Source organism: Schistocerca americana, chromosome 7, assembly GCF_021461395.2.
Source record: "Schistocerca americana isolate TAMUIC-IGC-003095 chromosome 7, iqSchAmer2.1, whole genome shotgun sequence".
In the NCBI taxonomy this organism is placed as follows: Eukaryota; Metazoa; Arthropoda; class Insecta; order Orthoptera; family Acrididae; genus Schistocerca; species Schistocerca americana.
Window position 1 is genome coordinate 366,440,754 of NC_060125.1, and position 25,642 is coordinate 366,466,395.

The 25,642-nt window shown below is 41.0% G+C and overlaps 1 pseudogene; it reads left to right on the top strand.

The window, feature by feature from the left end:
• The first annotated feature begins 24,148 nt into the window (after window positions 1–24,148).
• Window positions 24,149–24,266, top strand: LOC124623450 (annotated as a pseudogene).
• The last annotated feature ends 1,376 nt before the right edge of the window (window positions 24,267–25,642 follow it).

Consider the following 25,642-nt stretch of genomic DNA (forward strand, 5'->3'; position numbering starts at 1 on the left):
ATATGTCATGAAACTTTAGATATGTAATTGTTCCAATTTCCCATCTGTGTTTAGACACCAGTGTGCTTTGAGAAGTGAGGAAAATAAAAAATAATAGCCTTAACATCCCTGACTGCGGCAGCAAATATAAACTAAGCCTACTCAAAGTTTTCATGCGCAGTCAGAATAAAAAAGTGCCGCGATTGTTTAAATATTCCATACTGCAATAGATTTCCTGACAAGTTCTTTACATAATCTATATTCCATACACCGTCTTGTATCCCCTAAATTGTTTAAATAAACAATATTCCACAAATTGTCTAAATATTCCATACACTGCAATCGATTTCCCGCTAACTAGCCAATCAACTGAGTCGTTTTCCCGTCGATTTCCAGGTGAGGGGTTGAGGGGGATGGCTTGAGGTTTTCCCAGGGGGGGAGGGATTAATCAGTTTATTGATTTAATTAATTAGTCAATCAAATTGATATCAAAAGTGTGTTTATATTAGAGGGAGTAGTTCGCTGAGTGGCGGATGGGAGGAGGGGGAGTAGGTTAGCCGAATCATGGGTTAAGGACCTGACAAGCAAAAGGACGGATTATTTTCAGAGGGTCAATATCCTCTTAGCAGAACATTAGGTGAAGCACCTGTCAATCAGAAGAGAGCAATAGGTTTTCCCCTGAATGTACACTTGCCCCTAATGTAGGCAACCTGCAATGCGTGCTGATAGCCCCCTTGGCTCAGTACTGTCAGAAGCCTTTTCTCATGTATCACCTAAATACACATGACAGCTCCGCCAAGGGCACTGCCCTTTTATACCTCGTGTACGCAATGCTATCACCATCTATGTATATGCCTACCACGATTCAATAACTTTTGTCATCTCATTGTACTTTGCCCATAAACAGCCTTCAGTGGCTGTTATTATTACAATAGCATATTTCCTGTTAAGGCTGTAACTGAACTGTGTAAGGGACCTGACTGATAGCATAGTCTATACACTTGTTTTATTGGAAGCCAAACTGGTGTTGGCTGAGACCATAGAGTCCCCTGTGAAACTGTGCGCTCACACATTAGACGTTCCTGCATTTGGCCGATGAGTTTAAAATGCATATCAGCCTCGTGGACCTGGGATCCAAAGGGCCTATGTCTGTGGATTTCTTTATAATTATGGTGTCAACAACACTTCTCTTAAAAGTGGTGACCTGTAGAGCAAATTCTGTGGTGTCTCAAAGTGAATCCTGTCAGAACCTGGTGCTGTTTTCAATTTTCACATTTGTAATTGGATTGATACCTCCTCACATGTAAAAGGACTTTCACTTTTGTAATTGCACTGATACTTGTTCGTACGCAATATGATAAGTTACTGTGGCAGTAATGTACTGGGCATTAAGTTCTCTTCAAAGTTCTGCATGCACTGGTTGATCTGATATCCAGTCGTCATGTGGAAGAAGTTTGTGTAGAGAATGTTCTGATGTGCTCCTCCACCCTTGTGTCATGATACCATTCTCTTGCTTTAGTGTCGAAATTATCATAGAAGATTTTGCTTTCTCAGTCAGGAGTATGTATGGCTTTCCCCATACACTATCAGTTAATAACTTCCTAACAAAGATGCACCAGTGCTGCTTCCTTGCCAATAGTAGTTGTTCTCTATGGTTATTTCTTGCTTTTCGATAATCGTGCAATAGGACATCCTCTTTCCTGTGCAGATACTGTCCTTTGGTAAAATCTTCATTTCTTCCTCAATCCTCGTTGTAGTATTGTTAGTTCACGTGAAAAAGGTTTAACGTCCTGTTGACATTGAGGTCATTAGTATTTCAAGGATGGGGACTGAAATCGGCCAAGCCATTTCAAAGGAACCATCCCAACATTTTCCTGGAGTTATTTAGGGAAATCACGGAAAATCTAAATTGAGATGAACAGACGCGGATTTGAACCATCATCCTCCTCATATGTCATGAGTGTTCTTGTCCTGGATTGATTTTTGGATTTGTGGATTACTTCCTCTTGTGCTTTGACTAATGATTCTATGAGGGCATGTATTTTGTAGCCTGTGTCATATCATTCCAAATTTAAAGGAACGGCCCAGTCGACATGTTGAAGGCTACACTGAAATTTTTCACGCAGAAAGAACTGCACTATCAGAATTTTAAGTTGCTAAGATGCACTGCAAGTATTTAAAAAAATGTTAAAGTTACTCATTTTTTCCACACCAAGAACAGCTTAAAACAAAGGTTTCTACAGCCCTTCCTGCCTATAGCATGAATTTGTGATTAGGAGAGCGTCTGTGACAGGAGGACCTAGTGCCGGCTATCACAAAATCTAAAGTGCATATACACAAATTTCAAACATTGAAACCATACCAAAAACGTCTAAAATCATTAATTTTTTGAACAACCCACAGTTCATATTGACAGCTAAATTGTTGTGGAGATGTAGTTGTTACACAAGTGACTAGCTGATGAAAGAAAATCAAGGCAGTGTGTGATGTTACATTGCAGATGACTTCTGTCAGCCAGGGCTTTAATTTGTTGACATTAAATATTTTATAACAATTCCTGTAGCATAGTTCTTATGTTAATTTTTGAATAATGTATATTTTGCTAACAAAATGGTTCAAATGGCTCTGAGTACTATGGGACTTAACTACTAAGGTCATCAGTCTCCTAGAACTTAGAACTACTTAAACCTAACTAACCTAAGGACATCACACACATCCATGCCCGAGGCAGGATTCGAACATGTGATCGTAGCGGTTGCGCCGTACCAGACTGTAGTGCCTAGAACCGCTTGGCCACCCCAGCTGGCTTTTGCTAACAATGAAACAGTTCATTTTTTATTTCCAGCAGTCACCACAAAAATGCACCAGTAGTCACCGAAAAGTGTCTATTGGATGATGAAAATAAACATTTTCTTACACCAAATACACATGACAAACGAAAAATTAATGCATTCGGGCACTTCAGAGTAATTACTAGTTTTATTTAGAGAATCAGAATGGAATAACAAATGGTCATGAGCTCTGTTCTGCGTATTGTGCTGCGTACCAAGCATACTTGAACAAATTCGTAAAATGTGATGGTGAAAACTGATAATGCAGAGATGACTGGAGTTTAACACTAGTGGTCCACTGGTGAACCTGAAATGACAAAGAGCTAACAGAAATTAAATTTCCCAGCAATTTTCTAAAAAAATGCTTTAGACTGCCTTTTTTTTTTTAATCGAGAGGCTGAATGAAACTAGTAGTTCCAGGTGGAAACAGACTTCTATTAACAATCTTTTCATTGTCCTCCTAAAGACAGAGATGTCATTATGCCCAGGCCATGAATCCAACAACAGCAATGATTTTTTTCTGTAAATGGTAAGAAGATATTTTGGATGTAACACTGAAAATTATTCTCTCCCATTTTTCCGCATTTTGCTACATTGATTACAGGATTTTTGCAGAGAACAGATTTTTTTTTTAATTTTTGGTCTGCATTTTCCTTGATATTTCTGAAGACAGATGTAACGCTGCAGAAACAGTAATCCACTGATAGTTGCATTGGTACTGTTGTATGCGAGTGTGTCATTGCATTCATCGACTGCACAAGTTACTTTGTCTTTTTTTCACATGAAATGATAAAGTGTGCTTTGCACACAGTTCTTGCCTGAAACCTGACTGACTGGCTTTATCTGCAGCACTTTGTGGATAACAAGAAGCTTCATCTTCACTTTAGCTACAAATTTCTTAATAGTATCAAGTGTTAATGATACCTCCTTTAGATGTTTACTTCAGGTAAACTGTGACTTCCCGTTCCATATAATTTCCTGAATCTGTTTAACCAGGTCAAAGAAGGCTGGAAACGATTAATTTCAACTCACTTGTAATTCAGAGTGCCCACTCTCATAGATCTCCCTCAATAATGGTGCAATGATTCTCACACTTTTTTGACTTTCATTTCAGCGCATATTTCATACTTCGTTTAAACCTTTCTTCCATTTATAAAATTCATCTTCAGATTTTATGAAATGAAACTGACTTTCCACACTGCTTATCTATAAATATTTCCTCCCTCCTCTGTTTAACCAAAAAATTTACAGCTTTTTCCTTCTCACTGAAAGCTGTTACTGCCCATGTTTTCTTTGGGCTTAGAAGATATTTTATTTTTGCTCTGGTCTTTAATTAGTACAAAAATTATTGTTTGAGCCACAGTTAACAGAATCATCAGTGTTATTTCCTGTTTCCTCTAATGTTTCCACAATATCCCAAAAAATTGTTGACATCATTTGAATGAATGTCCCAGAAATTAATCTGTAAATAACACATATGCGGATCTTCAGGAGAAGTAGGTGATATCCTGTTACATACCACGTTCTCCTTATTCTGTCTTTGGGAGGATGAAAAATGAAAGCATTAACTGGATACCATATTTCTGTGAAATTCTGGAACCTGTTCGGAGGTAGATGCTATTAGCAAGGATGTATGAAGAAATCACAAAGAAAATTAATTCATTTTTTTCTCCATGATTAAAACTTAATGATACCAAAAAGGCAACTTCTAATTATTATAGATATTAAATTAGTAGCAAAGTCAAGTGGACAGAAATTGTGAACAATTTTCAGATACTCTGTCGATGGAAACTGAAATTTGCATTTTAAATTATGATCACATTTGCTGTATTATCTGTTTACTATTATCTGTTATCTGCTTGTTAGCGGTGTGTGTGATAACAAATCCTGTGAAGCTTTATGAAATGCCTTCTCAGAAAACTACTTAGAACAGATAGTTCGGAACCCCACTCATTATGGAAATATATTGGATCTAATGGCAACAAATGGACCTGACCTCTTTGAGGATGTCCACATCAAAATTGGTATCAGTGACCATGAATCAGTTGTGGCAACAATGATTGCCAAAACACTGAAGGTAACTAAAACAAGCAGGAGGATATATATATTCAGTAATCTAGGTAAAAAAATCAGTAGTTTCATGTCTCAGTGTGGAACTTGAAACTTTCAGCACAGGGCAGGGGCAAGTAGAGGAACTATGGCTCAAGTTTAGAAGAATAGTTGACCATGCATCAGATAGATATGTATGCAGTAGAACAGTTCGTAATGGTATGGAACCTCCATGGTATACAGTCACTGTAGAGAAACTCCTGAAGAAACAGAAATTACTGCAAAACAGGTGTAAAACAATGTGTAGGGCCATAGATAGAGATGCTAAATAAAATGCATTTGGCTGTCAAGAGAGCAATGCATGATGCCTTCAATGACTACCATAGCAGAATATTGTCAAGTGATCTTTCACAGAGCCCAAAGAAATTCTGGTTGTACGTAAAGACTTTTAGTGGCATCAATGTTGTGAATGAGACAGGAACTGCAATTGAGGGCAGCAAAGTAAAAGATGATATGGTTAATTCCATTTTCAAATGTTCCTTTACAAAGGCAAACACAGGAGAATTGCAAAGTATTAGTGTCAATGGTATTGAGAAAAAGCTGAAATTGTTAAAACTGAACAAAGCTCTAGGCCCCAATGGAATCCCTGTCAGATTCTATATTGAATTTGTGACTGAGTTAGCCCCTCTTCAAACTACAATCTATTGTAGATGCCTCGAGCAAAAAACTGTACCCAGTTCTTGGGAAAAAGCTTAGATCACACCTGTCTATGAGAAGGGTAATAGAAGTGATTCACAAAACTACCATCCAATATCCTTGACACTAATTTGCTATAGAATATTCTGAGCTCAAACATAACAAGGTATCTTAAACAGAAGGACCTCCTCAGTGCCAACCAGCATGGATTTCAATCATGACATACTGAAAGCTTTAATCAAGGCAACCAGGTGGACGTAGTATTTCTTGATTTCTGAAAACCATTCAAATCAGTACTGCACCTATGCTTATTTTTAAAAGTATGATCATGTGGAATATCAAGTGAAATTTATGACTTGATTGAGGACTTTTTGGTAAAGAGGACACAGCATATTATCTTGGACGAAGAGTAATTGTCAAATGTAAAAGTAACCTTTGAGTGCCCCAGTGAAGTGTGTTGGGACCCTTGCTGTTCATATTGTATATTAATGACTTCACAGGCGATATTAATAGTAAAATCAGGCTTTTTGCAGATTATGCAGTTATCTATAAGCTTCAAAAATATTCAGTCAGATTTTGATAAGATTTCAATGTGGTGTAGAGATTGACAACTTGCTCTGAATGTTCAGAAATGTAAAATTTTGCACTTCACAAAATGGAAAAAAAACATAGCACCTTATGATAATAATATCAATGACTCACTGTTGGAATCAGCCAACTCGTACAGATACCTGGATATAACACTTTGTAGGGATATGAAATGAGATGATCACATAGGTTCAGTCATGGGTAAAGCAAGTGGTAGACTTCAGTTTCTTGGTAGAGTACTCGGGAAGTGCAATCAGTTTACAAAGGAGATTTCTTACAAATCACTTGTGTGACTGGTTCTAGAATATTGCTCAAGTGAGTGGGATCCATACCAGATAGGACTGACAGGGGATATTGAACATATACAGAGAAAGGCAGCACGAATGGTCACAGGTTAGTTTAATCTGTGGGAGAGAGTCACAGAGATACTGAAGGAACTGAATTGGAAGACTTGGAGATAGCTGTAAACTATCCCAAGAAAGCCTATTAACAATGTTTCAAGTACCAGATTTAAATAATTACTCTAGGAATAAGCTACAACCCACTATGTATCTCTCACAAAGGGATCGTGAGGATAAGATTAGAATAATTACTGCATTCACAGAGGACTTCACACAATCATTCTTCCCACATTCCCTACGTGAATGGAACAGGAAGAAACCCTAATAATGATACAATGGGATGTACCTTCTGCCATGCACCTCACAGTGGTTTGCAGAGTATAGATGTAGATGTACTATCAACCAAGGATATGTGCCCACTGTGTTGACCTACAGCTACAGAAGGGGTTCACATTTTTCCAGCCAAGTTAAGAATTCTACATTTTTTAAAAATATTTGCAATCTTTCAGTGTTTTCTTACTGTAAAAAAAAAAAAAAAGAAATTCAGGGCACATTTCGACATGCCATATTTGACAGTTTCCTTCTAAGTTGAATATTTCCATTATTTGTCTTAGTGTTGTCCAGTCAGTTTTCTGTAGGTTTAGTAGTTTTTCATTATTTTCCTTGCTTTCTTTAAATGCTAGCAGTTGTATTATGGTGGCATTGTGGTCAGTGTGTGTCAAAACTGGTTGTACCTCCCATGTATATCAAGATGGTAGTGCTGTATCATTTGCTGTGGTAATGCCGATGTTCATCTCTGATCTACTGTTGTCAAATATTGGTGGTTGTCCTTCTTTATTTATTATGTACAGATTGAATTCACAAATAATTTCATTTATAATGATCACTCTAATGTTAGCAGTATCTGCATGCCAAAGTGTTGATAACACATTTAAATCTGCTGTGAACAAGAACCTTGTGCTTAAGCAGCCATTGTTTTAATCCATTTGGTATATTGTTGAATGGAGGTCATGGAGTACGGGAGATACACCGAGGCTATCAGCCAAGTATCATCAACTGTCCTTAACTCTGCCACTACTGCTTGTCTTGTACATAACTGTGTGTTTTTGGTCACCTCCACCTACTAGCTGCTTATACTGGCACAACTATTCAAAACCACTGATTGTTGTACCCTTACTTCTTCTCTAAATCCATCAATATATGAATCTCTCGTACCTAAATGCTACCCTCAACACTTCTCTGCTCAACTCATACAATCAGTTGATTGCATCATAAAACAACTGTATGGGTATGGAACACATGCCCAACATTTACACCGGTACTGAGAAGAATTTCAGCAAAAGGGTACCATCAAAGGTACTTCCTACTCTGCTAGAGCTGCAATAAACTCCCCATAAAAATAAAAATTTTGATGTGCAGATACAGACAAGAAATGTTTGCAATTAGAATTTCTCCACTCCTAACCCACATAATGACAACTATGCAACTCTGCAAATGTTGTGCACATGGCCAAGAGGAAAAACATTTGTAAGGGAATAGTGCCAAAAAGTGCCCATGCCTGGGGGAAAGAGGGACTGCCCCCTCCGCCTTTTAATTCTCAGGGAAAGAAAAACTGTACTTTAGTCAGGCGCTTTTCTTTCAAGAAACTGATTTAAAAGCCAGTATTACACAGAAGTGATTCAGCACTAAAATACTTTTAATGTATCATTTTTTATATATATACTTAATTTTTATGTGAGTTCAAACAGTCTCAAGATGCAGTGTACAGAGAGAAAGAGCATTCAGGAACAATGTCCCTGATGAGCCACACCCTCTCTCCAATCCTACATGACAACACAACACAACACAACAATGTGTATGTTCACTGTTATCACGTCAAAACCGAGTAGACGCTTGCCATAGTCTTCTGTAGAACTTTGTATCGTGTTGGGCATAACACCACTTTGAAATTGTGTAACATAGTATTTTGGGCGTTATTATTTCTTTTGATTGTCTTGGAGCCTTTATCTGGCTTCGCCACCACAAGATTTATTGTGTTCTTTGTTGTTCTTGAGTTTGGAAATTAGTGCACGCCAAGAAGGTGTTTTAGTTAGATAAAGTGTGTTCAAACTTGATCGTTCGTTCTTTCCTGCTGACTGCAGGACACTACATCTTTTTTTTCCTCTTTTGTCACATTGGCTCAAATTATTTACAATTTTTCAAGTAAGCATACACATTTATAAATAATGTATAATATCGTTTCTAACAAAAAATATACTAAATTCTTTAGCTGGTTTACAGTGTCAGGTTAGAGATCCTCTTAAGAGGATTACTGCTAAATATTCTGAAGTTAAATTTCCGGTACCCATTTCAGAGATGGATATCAGGAATTTCTTCAGACGAAAAGCTTTTTCCTACGTACACAGAAAAGGAACCCTCTTGACTTATTAAAAGTTCCAGGTATAGTATCTTCGAGAGTAGATTCCACAATAACTTCTAGCTTCTAACTTCACATTATCTGCCGAACAGAAACATTAACATTGCCATTTATCAGAAGTGTCAATGTCACAATGTTCTTCTACCATTAGTACTGATTCCTCTAATATCACTACTCCTGATGGTACTGTGTGAGATAATGTCAACTCATCAACTTCAGTTTCTACTATCACAGCTAGCTGGAGCAAATACATTCATTACCAGTCAATCACAGCTTTGATTTAGGTGAATGTCAGACAGGATCAAGTAACAGTTGCTAACAAACCTGCAAGCTCTAAATTTATCTATGATTGCAAAAAGGACACTGATGAGTAAAAAAATATAAAAAGCCTTTTCAAGAAACTTGGCTGGAAAGGTAATCATGACGAGTATACTCACCTAAGATAAAGGGACCGATTTGTAAGATTTGTACTATTTTCAAACCAGTTTTAAAAAGAGGAATATTTGGTGCTTTGGGGATAAAGGCTCACCAAGATTACTAACACTTTTATGAAGATGCTTAAGGCCATGAAAAAAGAAGCTGGCATCGTGAATCTACACGTCAGGCCAAAAGTTTTTGTGAGTCCTTAGAAATGAGAAAGAAAAATCTGATCAAACAGTTACAATGGGATCACGATGTTTATTAGTACCAATGGAAAAAAGACTGCAATAAATTTGTGCTATTTCAATATTATCTGGCATTTAGGACATATCAATCAGAGCAGTGGTTCCGTCTCCATTGGGGGTGGGGGGGAGGGGCAGATTTATAGGGGGAGGGGCACAGACAGCTCAGAGTGCCTGAACACTGATAATGACCTTAGATGTGCATTAACTAGTCTGAAACCAAATATTCAGGAGCTCTTTAAAGAAAAACGATTTCAACCATCTCACTGATATTCTGAATTTTTCTTGTTACTTTCATCACACAAAAAAATGTTTGGTGTGAAAGTGTTGTTCAAGTGAAAATAATATCAATAAATATTTAAATAAGACAAAAGACATTTCTATTTCAACTACCAAGTATTTTGAAACACTACAGTTCTCTATAATTCTATATTTGATAAGCTCTTTTGCTAAAGTACAGATTGCAGCTTATTGGCAAAGTTTTTTGAAAGAAGCAAAAAAATAAATAAAAATGGGAGGGGGCATGAGACGTTTTGAGTTTGCAAATGGGGGCACCAGGTAGAGCAGGCTGGGAACCACTGCATTAGAAGAAAGAATTCAAGTGACGGAAATTTTCAAGATTTACCTTTGTTTAGCATGAGTGCAGGTGACAAAGTGTTGGAGGATTATGTAAACCAGCAACGAAGAGCAATATGTATGTGAGAGTTCAAAAAATTTAGTAAGAACATGTGGTTGTGTGTTACAACACAAGATTTTTGATGAGGTAAACAGATTGCTAGTATTTTCATTATTGGCTGATGAAATGGCTGACTTTAGAAGGAAACAACAGCTGTCAGTGGGGGTATGATTTGTAGACTAGAAATCAAACTTTAATAGTAAAAGAAAAATGTTTAGGGTTTTCAGAGCTAACTACAATGAATGCTGTGGGAATTTCTTCATCTACTTTAAAATTTGTTGAAAACTTGGGCCTTGACATGAATAAGTTGAGCAGTTTGGGCTTTGATAATTGTTCTACAGTGGCAGCCCATGAAACTGGAGCACAGACTAAGATTAGGGAAAAGTATCCTTTCGCTGTTTATTGCCACTGTGCATCTCACAGACTAAACTTAGTTGCCAATGCCCTTAACAATGTCCAGCAAATTCGTAAAACTGTCAGAACAATGAAAGAAGTTATTAGGTTCTCAAGAGGAAGTGTATTGTGTAGGAAAACAATAGCTAACATTCCAGTGTTCTGTGAAACTTGGTGATCACATAAGTACACATCAGTCAGAGTATTCTCCTTGTCAAAAAGGATAATCTCAATCATATTAGAAATAACGGCGAAAATAATCAAGACACTATATCAATTGCCAGCCAACTAGATAGTGAAACACCATCAACTACATTTATTATTTGTCTACACATTATATCAAGGTATTTTTCATATCTAGAACCAACAGTGAACTAATTCCAGTGTACTGATATGGATTTTGACTCAATCTACAGTTTCATTAACAGTGAGCTACAGGCCAATTTTCAAAAGCAGGAGGAAAGCATTGATGTATTCATAAACATTTGTTGTAAGGAACTTGACATGTCTGGAAGGCAGAGCAACAGATGAAATATGAATGTACAATGCTCACTGCCTTGAGACTGTTTCAAAGTGGCAATTTTCAGTCCATACATGAATTCTATAATCACATCATTTGTCAAAGATTTGAAAAAGATAAAGACATATCTTTCAAAGGAGAAATCTTTCAGCCACATTAATAAAAAAGAAGAAGAAGAAAGAAAATTTCATATGAGACATAAAAAGCCTGCAAAATTTTTGTCATATTGACAACTTGGAAGCAGAAGCCAGATTATGGTATGATGGCTGGACAAATAAGGAGTGTTTGGAGAAAACAAAGCTCCATGATACATTGTACTTCAGAAACAATGTTTTACCCAGCAGTAAGAGACTGTTTGTATACTACCAAACAACTTGCACCATAAGGCATTCCTTCAGCACTATGCGCTGAGTGAAGATGTGGCTAAGGAACACTACTGCCAAGAACTGTCTATCAAACTTGTATCTTCATAGTGTCCATAGGAAAAGAGCAAAAAACCTCAGTTTTGAGCACAAAATGATTGACTTGTTTAGCAATAAGAAAAGAAATTTACAGGTTGCTTTTTCAGAAAAATATTTATGTCAAATCCATAAATAAACATGATTTTACAATATCATATTATAATATGGTATATTTGGAAAATAAAAACAGATAATCACTTTTTTTTAAATACCTTATTTGTGTATAGCTCTAGATATGTTATAAATAATTCTTGTATGTATTTCAACTGGTGGTGGAATAAAAGAGTGAGAGAAAGAAAAAAAATAGGACACTCTTCTCTTATTTTTGACAGTGAGCTAGATCATTGCTGCAACAAAAGAGTTGATGGCCATCTCTGATATAGTTATTCTGTGACGCCTACCTACTCATAATATCCAATACTTTATCGGAACATTAATAAATTCTAACAATGGAAAGTCCAGAATGGAATAACAACAGATTGATTTTCACCATATAGAGGAAACCACTCAACACCTCCTCTACAGGATGAGCAATAATCTATTCTTTCCATATTGTCATTAACACATTCTCTCAAACCAGAAACCAGGCTCTGTCCTACTCCTCCAAACACATTCTTAACCACTATAGATTACACACCGCTATCACAAGATATCTGACAAGCATTTGGCCTATCTGCTGTCAGACATTTCACTCGCCAATGTCAATATGACCCCATGTTATTTCATTATCAATATAAATTACTGCTCTTTAGTAAATAGTCGTAATTACTTCTCTTTAGGTAGCAATAATTTCACTTCTGAAAAACAAAGATCAGATATGATCTCTCTTCTCAGTACAGAATATTAACAGTGTGCTTCCAGATGTTCTACCATGGTTTTTTCTATTTTATGCACTTTATAGAAAAAAAACTTCCCAGAACATCCAACAGCAAATTATTAAAAGTATTTAGTTTGAATTTCTGTTATCTCTATGAAAGATGTGGTTCAGTTTTTCCACTCCAGTCTCACTAAATTTACCAACAATAAACTGAATATTATTTTGTCGCAACACTATCCGTAAGGATTTATGAGCTATCCCAGCTTAGTCCCATTCATCTTACCAGACAAACAATGAATCCCCACAATGTTGTTAAAATCTTCAGTCTGAAGACTGATGCAGCTACACTAGTCTATCCCGTGCTAGTATCTTCTTCTCTGCATAACTACTGCAGCCTACATATATCTGAACCCACTACCTGTTTTCAAGTCTTGCTCTCCTTATATAATTTTTAGCCACCCACTCACACACTTACGTTCAAAATAGAAGAATTGAGTCATTGACAGGCACCAAGGCATATTGGCAAGTGGACTATGTTGGTGTGGTGGTGGAGTTGGGTGGGGTCAGTAGAGGGAGAGAGAATTGGGAGACAGGTGGAGGGTTTGGGGGGTGGGTGACTAGCAGCTCAGAGGGAGGCAGCCAGTTTGCCAGCTAGGAATGCAGCGGGGAGGGGTTGCAGTTGCACAGGCTAGGCATGTGATGCAAAGATACTGTAGCTGATGGGGAGTGGCACACCTTGAAGGTGTCTTGAATTGGGAGGGGATGATATGATGGAGGAAGGGGAAACTATTGGGTGGAGGGTGTGAAAACAGTTGGTTGCCAGAGACTGATGCCAGGACAGGTACAGGAGCAAATGATGTGTTGCAAACATAATTCCCATCTGCATTGTTCAGAGAAGCTGTTGACGGAGGGAAGGATTCATATGACCTGGGTGGTGAAGCGACCATTGAAACTGAGCATGTTATCCTCACTTGGATGTTATGTTAATGTGTGTTCAACTTTGTTCCTAGTTACTGTTTGGTAATGACTATTCATCCTGGTGGACAGCTGGTTGGTAGTTATACCAACATAAAAACTTGTACAGTGTTTGTAGCATAGTATATGAAAAGGCTGCTTTCACAGGTGGCCCAGCCTCAGATGGGGTAGGATAAGCCCTTGACAGAACTGGGGTAGGATGTTCTGGGTGGGTGGATTGGGCAGTTCTTGGACCTGAGTCTTTCCACAGGGATATAATCCCTGTGTCAAAGGGTTGGCTGTGGGAGTGGCATAGGAATGGATAGGGTGTTTGGTAGGTTGAGTGGGTGATGGAACACCACTTTAGGAGTGGTGGAAAGGATTTTGGGTAAGATGGCCCTCATTTCAGGCATGATGATGGATAACCAAAGCCCTGATGAAAGATGTGGTTCAGTTTTTCCACTCCAGGGTGATGATGGAGGCACTCCTTTGTAGCTGATTCTCGGGGTGGTGAGAGGATTTGGTGTGTGTGATGATATGACACAGTGCCTGTCTGTAAAGGCCTTCATGAGACCTCCAGGATATTGGACACAGCAGTTCTTAACACTGCATATATGTTGTCCAAAGGTGGTAAAACTGCATGGAAGAGGTTTTTTTAGTGTGGAAGGGATGGTAGCTGTCGAAATCCAGGTATTGTTTATGGTTAGTGGGTTTAATATGGACAGAGGTGTCTATGGAGCCATTAGAAAGGTGGAGGCCAATTGCCTGGAAGGTGGCATGTTGGGCTGAGGAGGACCAGGTGAAGTGGTTGGAAGAGAAGGTGTTGAGGCTGTGGAGGAATGAGGATAGGGTGACCAGACACTGAGTCCAGATCACGAGGTATCATCAATAAACCTGAACCAGGTGAATAATTCTCCCCAGTCTCAGGGTTCTGGGTGACTTTTCCAAACTCTACCCCTTTTCCTAAACGTTTCCAGTTTCTTTCTCCCCCCCCCCCCTTTTCTTTCCCCTTCATCCCTTCTGCCAGAAGAAGAAGCCACTGCTTGCAAAAGTAAAACCTTTTTTTGTAAGTGTGTGTGTCTTCCTCTGTTATCGCATGGTGAGTAGATTTTTTATCTATCCATTTACATTAAATCCTGTAAGTAGCAATTTGAACTATTATTACAATATAGAAAATCAAAAAGTGCAAGAATTTTGTATAACCTCAATATGCAGTGTCTACCAAAATTGTGTACAGTGTCAAACATGTAATGTATCCACATTTGAATGTATACAAATAGATATGCATATATTTCAGGCCACTGATGATGCCTTTCAAAATATAAAAGTGAAACATTTATGGCATGTTAAAATTAGATTTACTCAGTTGTATATACACTCCTGGAAATGGAAAACAGAACACATTGACACCGGTGTGTCAGACCCACCATACTTGCTCCGGACACTGCGAGAGGGCTGTACAAGCAATGATCACACGCACGGCACAGCGGACACACCAGGAACTGCGGTGTTGGCCGTCGAATGGCACTAGCTGCGCAGCATTTGTGCACCGCCGCCGTCAGTGTCAGCCAGTTTGCCGTGGCATACGGAGCTCCATCGCAGTCTTTAACACTGGTAGCATGCCGCGACAGCGTGGACGTGAACCGTATGTGCAGTTGACGGACTTTGTGCAAGGGCGTATAGTGGGCATGCGGGAGGCCGGGTGGACGTACCGCCGAAATGCTCAACACGTGGGGCGTGAGGTCTCCACAGTACATCGATGTTGTCGCCAGTGGTCGGCGGAAGGTGCACGTGCCCGTCGACCTGGGACCAGACCGCAGCGACGCACGGATGCACGCCAAGACCGTAGGATCCTACGCAGTGCCACTTCCCAGCAAATTAGGGACACTGTTGCTCCTGGGGTATCGGCGAGGACCATTCGCAACCGTCTCCATGAAGCTGGGCTACGGTCCCGCACACCGTTAGGCCGTCTTCCGCTCACGCCCCAACATCGTGCAGCCCACCTCCAGTGGTGTCGCGACAGGCGTGAATGGAGGGACGAATGGAGACGTGTCGTCTTCAGCGATGAGAGTCGCTTCTGCATTGGTGCCAATGATGGTCATATGCGTGTTTGGCGCCGTGCAGGTGGGCGCCACAATCAGGACTGCATACGACCGAGGCACACAGGGCCAACACCCGGCATCATGGTGTGGGGAGCGATCTCCTACACTGGCCGTACACCACTGGTGATTGTCGAGGGGACACTGAATAGTGCACGGTACATCCAAACCGTCATCGAACCCATCGTTCTACCATTCCTAGACCGGCAAGGGAACTTGCTGTTCCAACAGGACAATGCACGTCCGCATGTATCCCGTGCCACCCAACGTGCTCTAGAAGGTGTAAGTCAACTACCCTGGCCAGCAAGATCTCCGGATCTGTCCCCCATTGAGCATGTTTGGGACTGGATGAAGCGTCGTCTCACGTGGTCTGCACGTCCAGCACGAACGCTGGTCCAATTGAGGCGCCGGGTGGAAATGGCATGGCAAGCCGTTCCACAGGACTACATCCAGCATCTCTACGATCGTCTCCATGGGAGAATAGCAGCCTGCATTGCTGCGAAAGGTGGATATACACTGTACTAGTGCCGACATTGTGCATGCTCTGTTGCCTGTGTCTATGTGCCTGTGGTTCTGTCAGTGTGATCATGTAATGTATCTGACCCCAGGAATGTGTCAATAAAGTTTCCCCTTCCTGGGACAATGAATTCACGGTGTTCTTATTTCAATTTCCAGGAGTGTAGATGACCCTACATGAAAGTAATCAACATGACATATATCCGGAAATTTTTTATCAATAAACCAATGTGTGTGCTTATTCATGGTATGTGTAAACTGTCAAAACATGATACTGCTTCTGTCTTTCTAAGAGGTTGTGGTATTAATATGATGTTTCATTTAGTTGGCAATATGGCTTTGTATAATAGTACATAATGTATGAATATAATAGAGGGAAACATTCCACGTGGGAAAAATATATCTAAAAACACAGATGATGTGACTTACCGAACGAAAGTGCTGGCAGGTCAATAGACACACAAACAAACACAAACATACACATGAAATTCAAGCTTTCGCAACAAACTGTTGCCTCATCAGGAAAGAGGGAAGGAGAGGGAAAGACAAAAGGATGTGGGTTTTAAGGGAGAGGGTAAGGAGTCATTCCAGTCCCGGGAGCGGAAAGACTTACCTTAGGGGGAAAAAAGGACAGGTATACACTCGCACACACACACACACACACACATATCCATCCGCACATACACAGACACAAGCAGACATTTTTGTGTCTGTGTATGTGCGGATGGATATGTGTGTGTGTGTGTGCGAGTGTATACCTGTCCTTTTTTCCCCCTAAGGTAAGTCTTTCCGCTCCCGGGATTGGAATGACTCCTTACCCTCTCCCTTAAAACCCACATCCTTTTGTCTTTCCCTCTCCTTCCCTCTTTCCTGATGAGGCAGCAGTTTGTTGCGAAAGCGTGAATTTCGTGTGTATGTTTGTGTTTGTTTGTGTGTCTATCGACCTGCCAGCACTTTCGTTCGGTAAGTCAGTACATAATGTATGATTGTTATAAATAAAGATGAGTATAGAAAAGCAGACCATCCCAGTTACTGAACAGTGACAGTATGTTCCAGTGACCATTGACTATAGAGTACATAACAACTGGTTTTAATTGTGTAAGCTGTGGCAAAATGCTGATCAGCCGACTGCACGTGCATCTAGTCTTCATAATGCACATTGCCAGGACAGCAACTCCAGTTCAGAAAGAGTTTGAAGTAAACAGCACCTGGTGCCATATAAGTAAGTGTGCTGTGACGTACTGCTCTTTTGCCAAGATAGCTCACTGTCATGATCATTGTGTGTATAGGTGGCAGCTGACTCTTTTTGACTGTTATTGACGTTGAAAGTGAATATAATATGATTGTTGATACTTCTAGGAGTGGGAGAACAAGGCTTGATTAGCCAGTTTGGTTGGGTAGTGTCAAGATATCTTTTAATGGATTGACTGGACTAGATTCAGATTCAGATTCAGATTCTTTATTAGTCATTCAGCATTGTTACATGCAATAGACTTCGTCAGTTCACTTAACCTATTAATTTTACAAAATAAATTTTTACATATTTAAGTTGATATTGTGCATTTCTAAAAATTCTTCTAATGAATAGAATGGATTAGTTAACAAGAAGTTATGAACATTATCTTTAAATAATTTGTCAGGCTTGATTGACCCATTTTTAGACAATTTGTTCACACCAAATTGGTGTGACATTGGAGACATGTAAAACTCAGAGGCAGTTGAGTTGTGATTCATTGTCATAAGTGTCTCCTAATATTTTTCTTTAGTTAGATTTTTAAATTTTTATTAAGACTCTTACATTACCTTGTTGTCTTAAGCAGTAGCTTATACAGAGCTACAGAATCAAAGCAAAAGTTTGTTTCCATGGCTGGAGAGAGCTAGAGCAGCACATGTGTCACAACATATGGTACTTATAGCATATTGGTGTTGTGAGGAGGAGTTTGCAAGGTGGAAACCTATATGGGCTGTGTTCTCAGAGTGCAAGGCACACATCAATCACCACTTTGCATTTTTTAATAGTTAATTATGGCTGTAATGACAAGTAATAGCATTGGTGTGAACAAATTGACAGTTCATCATACTATGCTAACAGAGGTGGGTAAGGGCTGTGCAATGAGGATGTACTGCATTGGGTTAAGTGCAAATAATTTTTGCAGGCAGAGTTTCATGTGAGATGTTACTTGGGTAGCTGGTGGCATGAAGCCAGCTGCACATTAGCCTAGAGGTTGAATTTTACAACCTGCAGCACCCCTGAAGATGCTGGCACCGTCAGGCTGGTCTCCAGTCACAGGGCTTTGATACATCCTGATGGGTAGGTGGCATTTCCGGCAGAACACTGAAAGACAAGCAGAACATCTCCACAAACTGAATAATGCAGGGAGACACTGTTTCCCCCATGGTCATGTTGACCTGGACTCACAAAAGCATCGCAGGCAACATTGCCAGCAAGGAATGTACCTCTGCAAACTCCCCACTCCATTTTTTTAGCATGGGACAGAGGAACGGAATGTGTCTGTTTATACGCTGGCACCAAGTGAGCATCTGGAAAGTTTTTTGGACGAGCAGCAGCACTGGCCGTACACCACTGGTGATTGTCGAGGGGACACTGAATAGTGCACGGTACATCCAAACCGTCATCGAACCCATCGTTCTACCATTCCTAGACCGGCAAGGGAACTTGCTGTTCCAACAGGACAATGCACGTCCGCATGTATCCCGTGCCACCCAACGTGCTCTAGAAGGTGTAAGTCAACTACCCTGGCCAGCAAGATCTCCGGATCTGTCCCCCATTGAGCATGTTTGGGACTGGATGAAGCGTCGTCTCACGTGGTCTGCACGTCCAGCACGAACGCTGGTCCAATTGAGGCGCCGGGTGGAAATGGCATGGCAAGCCGTTCCACAGGACTACATCCAGCATGTCTACGATCATCTCCATGGGAGAATAGCAGCCTGCATTGCTGCGAAAGGTGGATATACATTGTACTGGTGCCGACATTGTGCATGCTCTGTTGCCTGTATCTATGTGCCTGTGGTTCTGTCAGTGTGATCATGTGATGTACCTGACTCCAGGAATGTGTCAATAAAGTTTCCCCTTCCTGGGACAATGAATTCACGGTGTTCTTATTTCAATTTCCAGGAGTGTATATAAATAAACAAAGATGATGTGACTTACCAAATGAGGGTAAGGAGTCATTCCAATCCCGGGAGCGGAAAGACTTACCTTAGGGGGAAAAAAGGACGGGTATACTCCTTACCCTCTCCCTTAAAACCCACATCCTTTCGTCTTTCCCTCTCCTTTCCTCTTTCCTGATGAGGCAACAGTTTGTTGCGAAAGCTTGAATTTTGTGTGTATGTTTGTGTTTGTTTGTATATATATATATATATATATATATATATATATATATAATCCACCGTTTCTAGTTCACAAACAGTTCCTTTCACCTATTAAACAACCATTTCGCCTTTTTCTAATAACTTTCGCTTTATTTCCGTTTCCGTTTTTCCCACATCACTGATAATTTTTAGCCGCTTCCCACAGGTTTTAACGTCATTATTTCTTCGTCAGACAATTGTTAGCCTCATTTTCATAATCTGCCACCACAAAACCACTCCTTTTAATACATTTACACGCAGTTTTTTCGAAATTTTCCCGAATTTCTCCACCCTTTAACGTGTTTTGGCGGCAACACAACCACCTAACCTTTGTGCACATCGTTGTCTACCAACCCAAGTTCACCACAGGATCAACATAGCCCAGCTTTAACCAACAGTTTTTCGCCTTTTTTCACAACAGATCTCCAGTTACTTTCTAGTTCACCTTTATCTCTCCCCATATATTTTTATTCTCATTTTCATTTCAGCCTCATGTTACACTTTCCACCTTCTAATACCATGTCACCCTCACAACATCCCCACAACGACCCCATTAAGTTTTATTTACATTCCCTCCGCAAACATGCCTTCGCCCTAGCCAGATTACGCTCCCATATTTTATTTTCTCAGGCTTGTCTGACATTTGGCATTACCCCCAAAGGCCTCACACATAAAGTTCCCATCTCTGGCTGCAACCCTTCTTCCCATCAGTCCCTATACCAGTTCCAAACTGAACAATCCATTGCCCTCACCCACCTAATCCTTCACCTACACATCAACTCAGCCAATGAACACACCCATCAACTCCTATCCTTAATCAAAGTCCTCAATCTTTCCTCTCCCACATCCACACCGGCTGTTCAGAGCATCCTCCTACAGGCCAACTGCAAATTGGAACAGCATGCCACCCTCCACCTCAAAAAACTATCCAATCTCCTGGTTTCCCACCTCCGGAAAGGCAACTCACTCACCCTTCACAACCTTTCCAGAAAATCTCAACCTCCTCTCATTGCACACAAACCCAGTCTCTCCCATCTACTCAATCTCCCACTTCCAGCTCCACTCCCTCCAAAACCTCAAAATTCCAATCAACACAATCTGGAGCCACAACACCCTAATTCAGTAGTTAACCATTCCTCCAAACCTCTCTCCCAATCTGAAACCTCTGTCCTATCCAAAGGCCTCACCTTCAGCCCCACTCCCAGATTCAACCAAACAGCCCTCGTCAAAGATTTACTGTCCTACACTCATACTCTCTGCTGGAAATATCACTTTGCCACGAAGAAAAATGATCCTAATCCTACTCCTAATGATCCAACTCCCCAAGACACTATCCAAATTGAACCCTGCCTGGAACAGTTCCGTCCTCCATCACAGCGGGACCCACCTCCTCTTCCTCAAAATCACCCTCTCCAAACTTTCCAGGAATTTCTAACTTCCAGCCTTGCCTCTCAATCCTTCTTAAAAAACCTTAATCCTACTCCCAACATCACCACTTCTGAAGCCCAGGCTATCTGTGATCTGAAAGCTGACCGATCCATCGTCATTCTTCCGGCGGACAAGGGTTCCACGACCGTGGTACTTGATCGTCGGGAGTATGTGGCTGAGGGACTGCGTCAGCTTTCAGACAACACCACATACAAAGTTTGCCAAGGTAATCCCATTCCTGATGTCCAGGCGGAGCTTCAAGGAATCCTCAGAACCTTAGGCCCCTACAAAACCTTTCACCTGACTCTATCAACCTCCTGACCCCCACCGACACCCCGCACCCCTACCTTCTACCTTCTTCCTAAAATTCACAAACCCAATCATCCCGGCCGCCCCATTGTAGCTGGTTACCAAGCCCCCACAGAACGTATCTCTGCCTACGTAGATCAACACCTTCAACCCATTACATGCAGTCTCCCATCCTTCATCAAAGACACCAACCACTTTCTCAAACGCCTGGAATCCTTACCCAATCTGTTACCCCCGGAAACCATCCTTGTAACCATTGATGCCACTTCCTTACACAAATATTCCGCACGTCCAGGGCCTCGCTGCAATGGAGCACTTCCTTTCACGCCGATCACCTGCCACCCTACCTAAAACCTCTTTCCTCATTACCTTAGCCAGCTTCATCCTGACCCACAACTTCTTCACTTTTGAAGGCCAGACATACCAACAATTAAAGGGTACCAGGATGGCCCCCTCGTATGCCAACCTATTCATGGGTCACTTAGAGGAAGCCTTCTTGGTTACCCAGGCCTGCCAACCCAAAGTTTGGTACAGATTTATTGATGACATCTTCATGATCTGGACTCACAGTGAAGAAGAACTCCAGAATTTCCTCTCCAACCTCAACTCCTTTGGTTCCATCAGATTCACCTGGTCCTACTCCAAATCCCATGCCACTTTCCTTGACGTTGACCTCCATCTGTCCAATGGCCAGCTTCACACGTCCATCCACATCAAACCCACCAACAAGCAACAGTACCTCCATTATGACATCTGCCACCCATTCCACATCAAACGGTCCCTTCCCTACAGCCTAGGTCTTCGTGGCAAATGAATCTGCTCCAGTCCGGAATCCCTGAACCATTACACCAACAACCTGACAACAGCTTTCGCGTCCCACAACTACCCTCCCAACCTGGTACAGAAGCAAATAACCAGAGCCACTTCCTCATCCCCTCAAACCCAGAACCTCCCACAGAAGAACCACAAAAGTGCCCCACTTGTGACAGGATACTTTCCGGGACTGGATCAGACTCTGAATGTGGCTCTCCAGCAGGGATACAACTTCCTCAAATCCTGCCCTGAAATGAGATCCATCCTTCATGAAATCCTCCCCAATCCACCAAGAGTGTCTTTCCGCCGTCCACCTAACCTTCGTAACCTCTTAGTTCATCCCTATGAAACCCCCAAACCACCTTCCCTACCCTCTGGTTCCTACCCTTGTAACCGCCCCCGGTGTAAAACTTGTCCCATGCACCCTCCCACCACCACCTACTCCAGTCCTGTAACCCAGAAGGTGTACACGATCAAAGGCAGAGCCACGTGTGAAAGCACCCACGTGATTTACCAACTGACCTGCCTACACTGTGACGCATTCTATGTGGGAATGACCAGCAACAAACTGTCCATTCACATGAATGGACACAGGCAGACAGTGTTTGTTGGTAATGAGGATCACCCTGTGGCTAAACATGCCTTGGTGCACGGCCAGCACATCTTGGCACAGTGTTACACCGTCCGGGTTATCTGGATACTTCCCACTAACACCAACATATCCGAACTCCAGAGATGGGAACTCGCTCTTCAATATATCCTCTCTTCCCGTTATCCACCAGGCCTCCATCTCCGCTAATTTCAAGTTGCCGCCACTCATACCTCACCTGTCATTCAACAACATCTTTGCCTCTGCACTTCCGCCTCGACTGACATCTCTGCCCAAACTCTTTGCCTTTGAATATGTCTGCTTGTGTCTGTATATGTGTGGATGGATATGTGTGTGTGTTCCCCCTAAGGTAAGTCTTTCCGCTCCCGGGATTGGAATGACTCCTTACCCTCTCCCTTAAAACCCACATCCTTTCATCTTTCCCTCTCCTTCCCTCTTTCCTGATGAAGCAACCATTGGTTGTGAAAGCTAGAATTTTGTTTGTATGTTTGTGTTTGTTTGTGTGTCTATTGACGTGCCAGCGCTTTCGTTTGGTAAGTCACGTCATCTTTGTTTTTAGATATATCTGAATGGTGTCTGTTTTGTCAGACATTATTCCAGTCAACTGTTGTTCAAAATAGTCCTTTTTGTAACAAAATTGCAGAAATTTTTCTCTACAGTTCTATATGTTTTTTGGAGTGCTGAATCTGAATTTCATGTCTGCTGCCTTGTAGACTACATGCTTCTCAAGGAAAAAGCAAAAACCTCAAAATTTTTGCACTTTTTCAGTTTTTTGTTTATATCTAAAAAATTCCATACAAAATTAAAGCAGACAAAATTTGCTAGAAAATGCACTACTCAGGTTTGATTTTCTGACAAATGGTATTGTTGTTAGAGTACACTGAGAAACATGAAATTTTGTGACCCTTCTGTGTAAATGTCAACAATGCCCACTCCCACACTCTACAACTTGAAAAATATACATGTCATCAGCAAACTTTCTACACCATGGCAAAGTACATTAAATTTCCTAAATGAGACATCTCTAACATACAACTCTCTAATAAAAGAAGATGGAGCAAAGCAAAAATTACTGAAAAGGCCTTCTGCACCCTACAGCCAGAAGACCTCTCCCAACTGTCTCTCTCTCATTGGCAATATGATTTCAGTGCATTATGCTTAAGAGAGGTTACCTAGAAAAATGAATATGAAATCTGTATGAAGTAATGAACATGTGTTGTCTATGTCTACATCTACATCTAACCAGATACTCCGCAAGCCACCATACGGTGCTTGGCAGCGGCTACTCTGTACCACTACTAGTCATCTCCCCTCCTGTTCCACTTGCAAATACAGCAAGGGGGAAATGACTGTCTGTACACCTCCATATGAGCCCTAATTTCTTGTATCTTATCTTCATGGTCCTTATGCCCAATGTATGTTGGTGGCAGTAGAATTGTTCAGCAGTCAGCTTCAAATGCCGGTTGTCTAAATTTTCTCAAGAGTGTTTCTCAAAAAGAACATTATCTTCCCTCATTTGAGTTCCCGAAGCATCTCCGTATCACTTACGTGTTGTTCAAACCTACTGGTAACAAATCCAGTAGCCCACCTCTAAATTGCTTTGATACCTTCCTTCAATACCAATGGACTTGCCGCAGTGGTAACACCGGTTCCCTTCAGATCACCGAAGTTAGGCGCTGTCGGGCTGGGCTAGCACTTGGATGGGTGACCATCTGGTCTGCCGAGTGCTGTTGGCAAGCAGGGTGCACTCAGCCCTTGTGAGGCAAACTGAGGAGCTACTTGATTGAGAAGTAGTGGCTCCAGTCTTGGAAACTGATACACGTCCAGGAGAGCGGTGTGCTGACCACATGCCCCTCCATATCTGCATCCAGTGATGCCTCCTGCTGAGGATGACATGGCAGCCGGTCACTACCATTGGGCCTTCATGGCACATTCAGGAGAAGTTTAGTTTTTCTATCTTACTTCCATCTGAACTGGTACAGATCCCGAACACTTGAGCAATATTCAAGAAACCTGGTACAGATCCCAAACATTTGAGCAATATTCAAGAATAGGTCCCCAGTGTCCTATATGCAGTCTCCTTTACAGGTGAACCACTCTATCCTAAAGTTTTCCCTATAAACCGAAGTTGACCATTTGCCTTTCCAGCACACTTTTCACTTGCTCATTCCACCTCATATCGCTTTGCAATGTTACACCCAGATATTTAAATGACTTGACTGTTTCAAGCAGGACATGAGTAATACTGTATCCAAATGTTACAGGTTTGTTCTTCCTACTCATCAGCATTAACTTACATTTTTCACATTTAGGGCTAGCTGCCATTCATCACACCAACTGGAAATTTTGTCTAAGTTGGCTTGTACCTTCCTACAGTCACTCAACTTCAGCACCTTATCGGACACTATGACGTCATCAGCAAACAACTGCAGATTGTTATGCTCCCTGTCCACCAAATCATTTATGTATATAGAGAACAATAGTGGTCCAATCTCACTTCCTTGGGGTGCTCTTGATTATGCCCTTGTCTCTGACGAACACTCGCCATCGAGGACAACGTACTGGATTCCATTATTTAAGAAGTCTCTGAGCCACTCACACATCTGTGAACTTATTCCATATGCTCGTACCTTCGTTAACAGCCTGCAATGGAGCACCATCTCAAATGTTTTCCAGAAATCTAGAAATATAGAATTGCCTGTTGCCCTTCATCCATAGTTCTCAGTATATCATATGAGAAAGGGCAAGCTGAGTTCCACATGAACTATGCTTTCTAAAACACTGCTTGTTAGCCTCAAGAAAGTTTATTATATTCGAACTGAAAATATGTTCAAGGATTGAGCAAACAGAAGTTAGGGATACTGGTCTGTAATTTTGTGCGCCCTTCTTTTACCTTCCTTATATACTGGAGTCACAATAAATGCAAGCTGGGTAAGGGGCCAGTGCTGTAGATTACTCTTTGTAAAATTGAACTGGGATTCTACCTGGATCTGGCGATTTATTTGTTTTCAAATCTTTCAGTTGTTTCAGCTTCAAGGTTCAAGATGGCGGCGTGTGTAGATATACGCGATTTTACTCCAAAAATAAGTTACAGTGAAGCCGTTAAAAATTC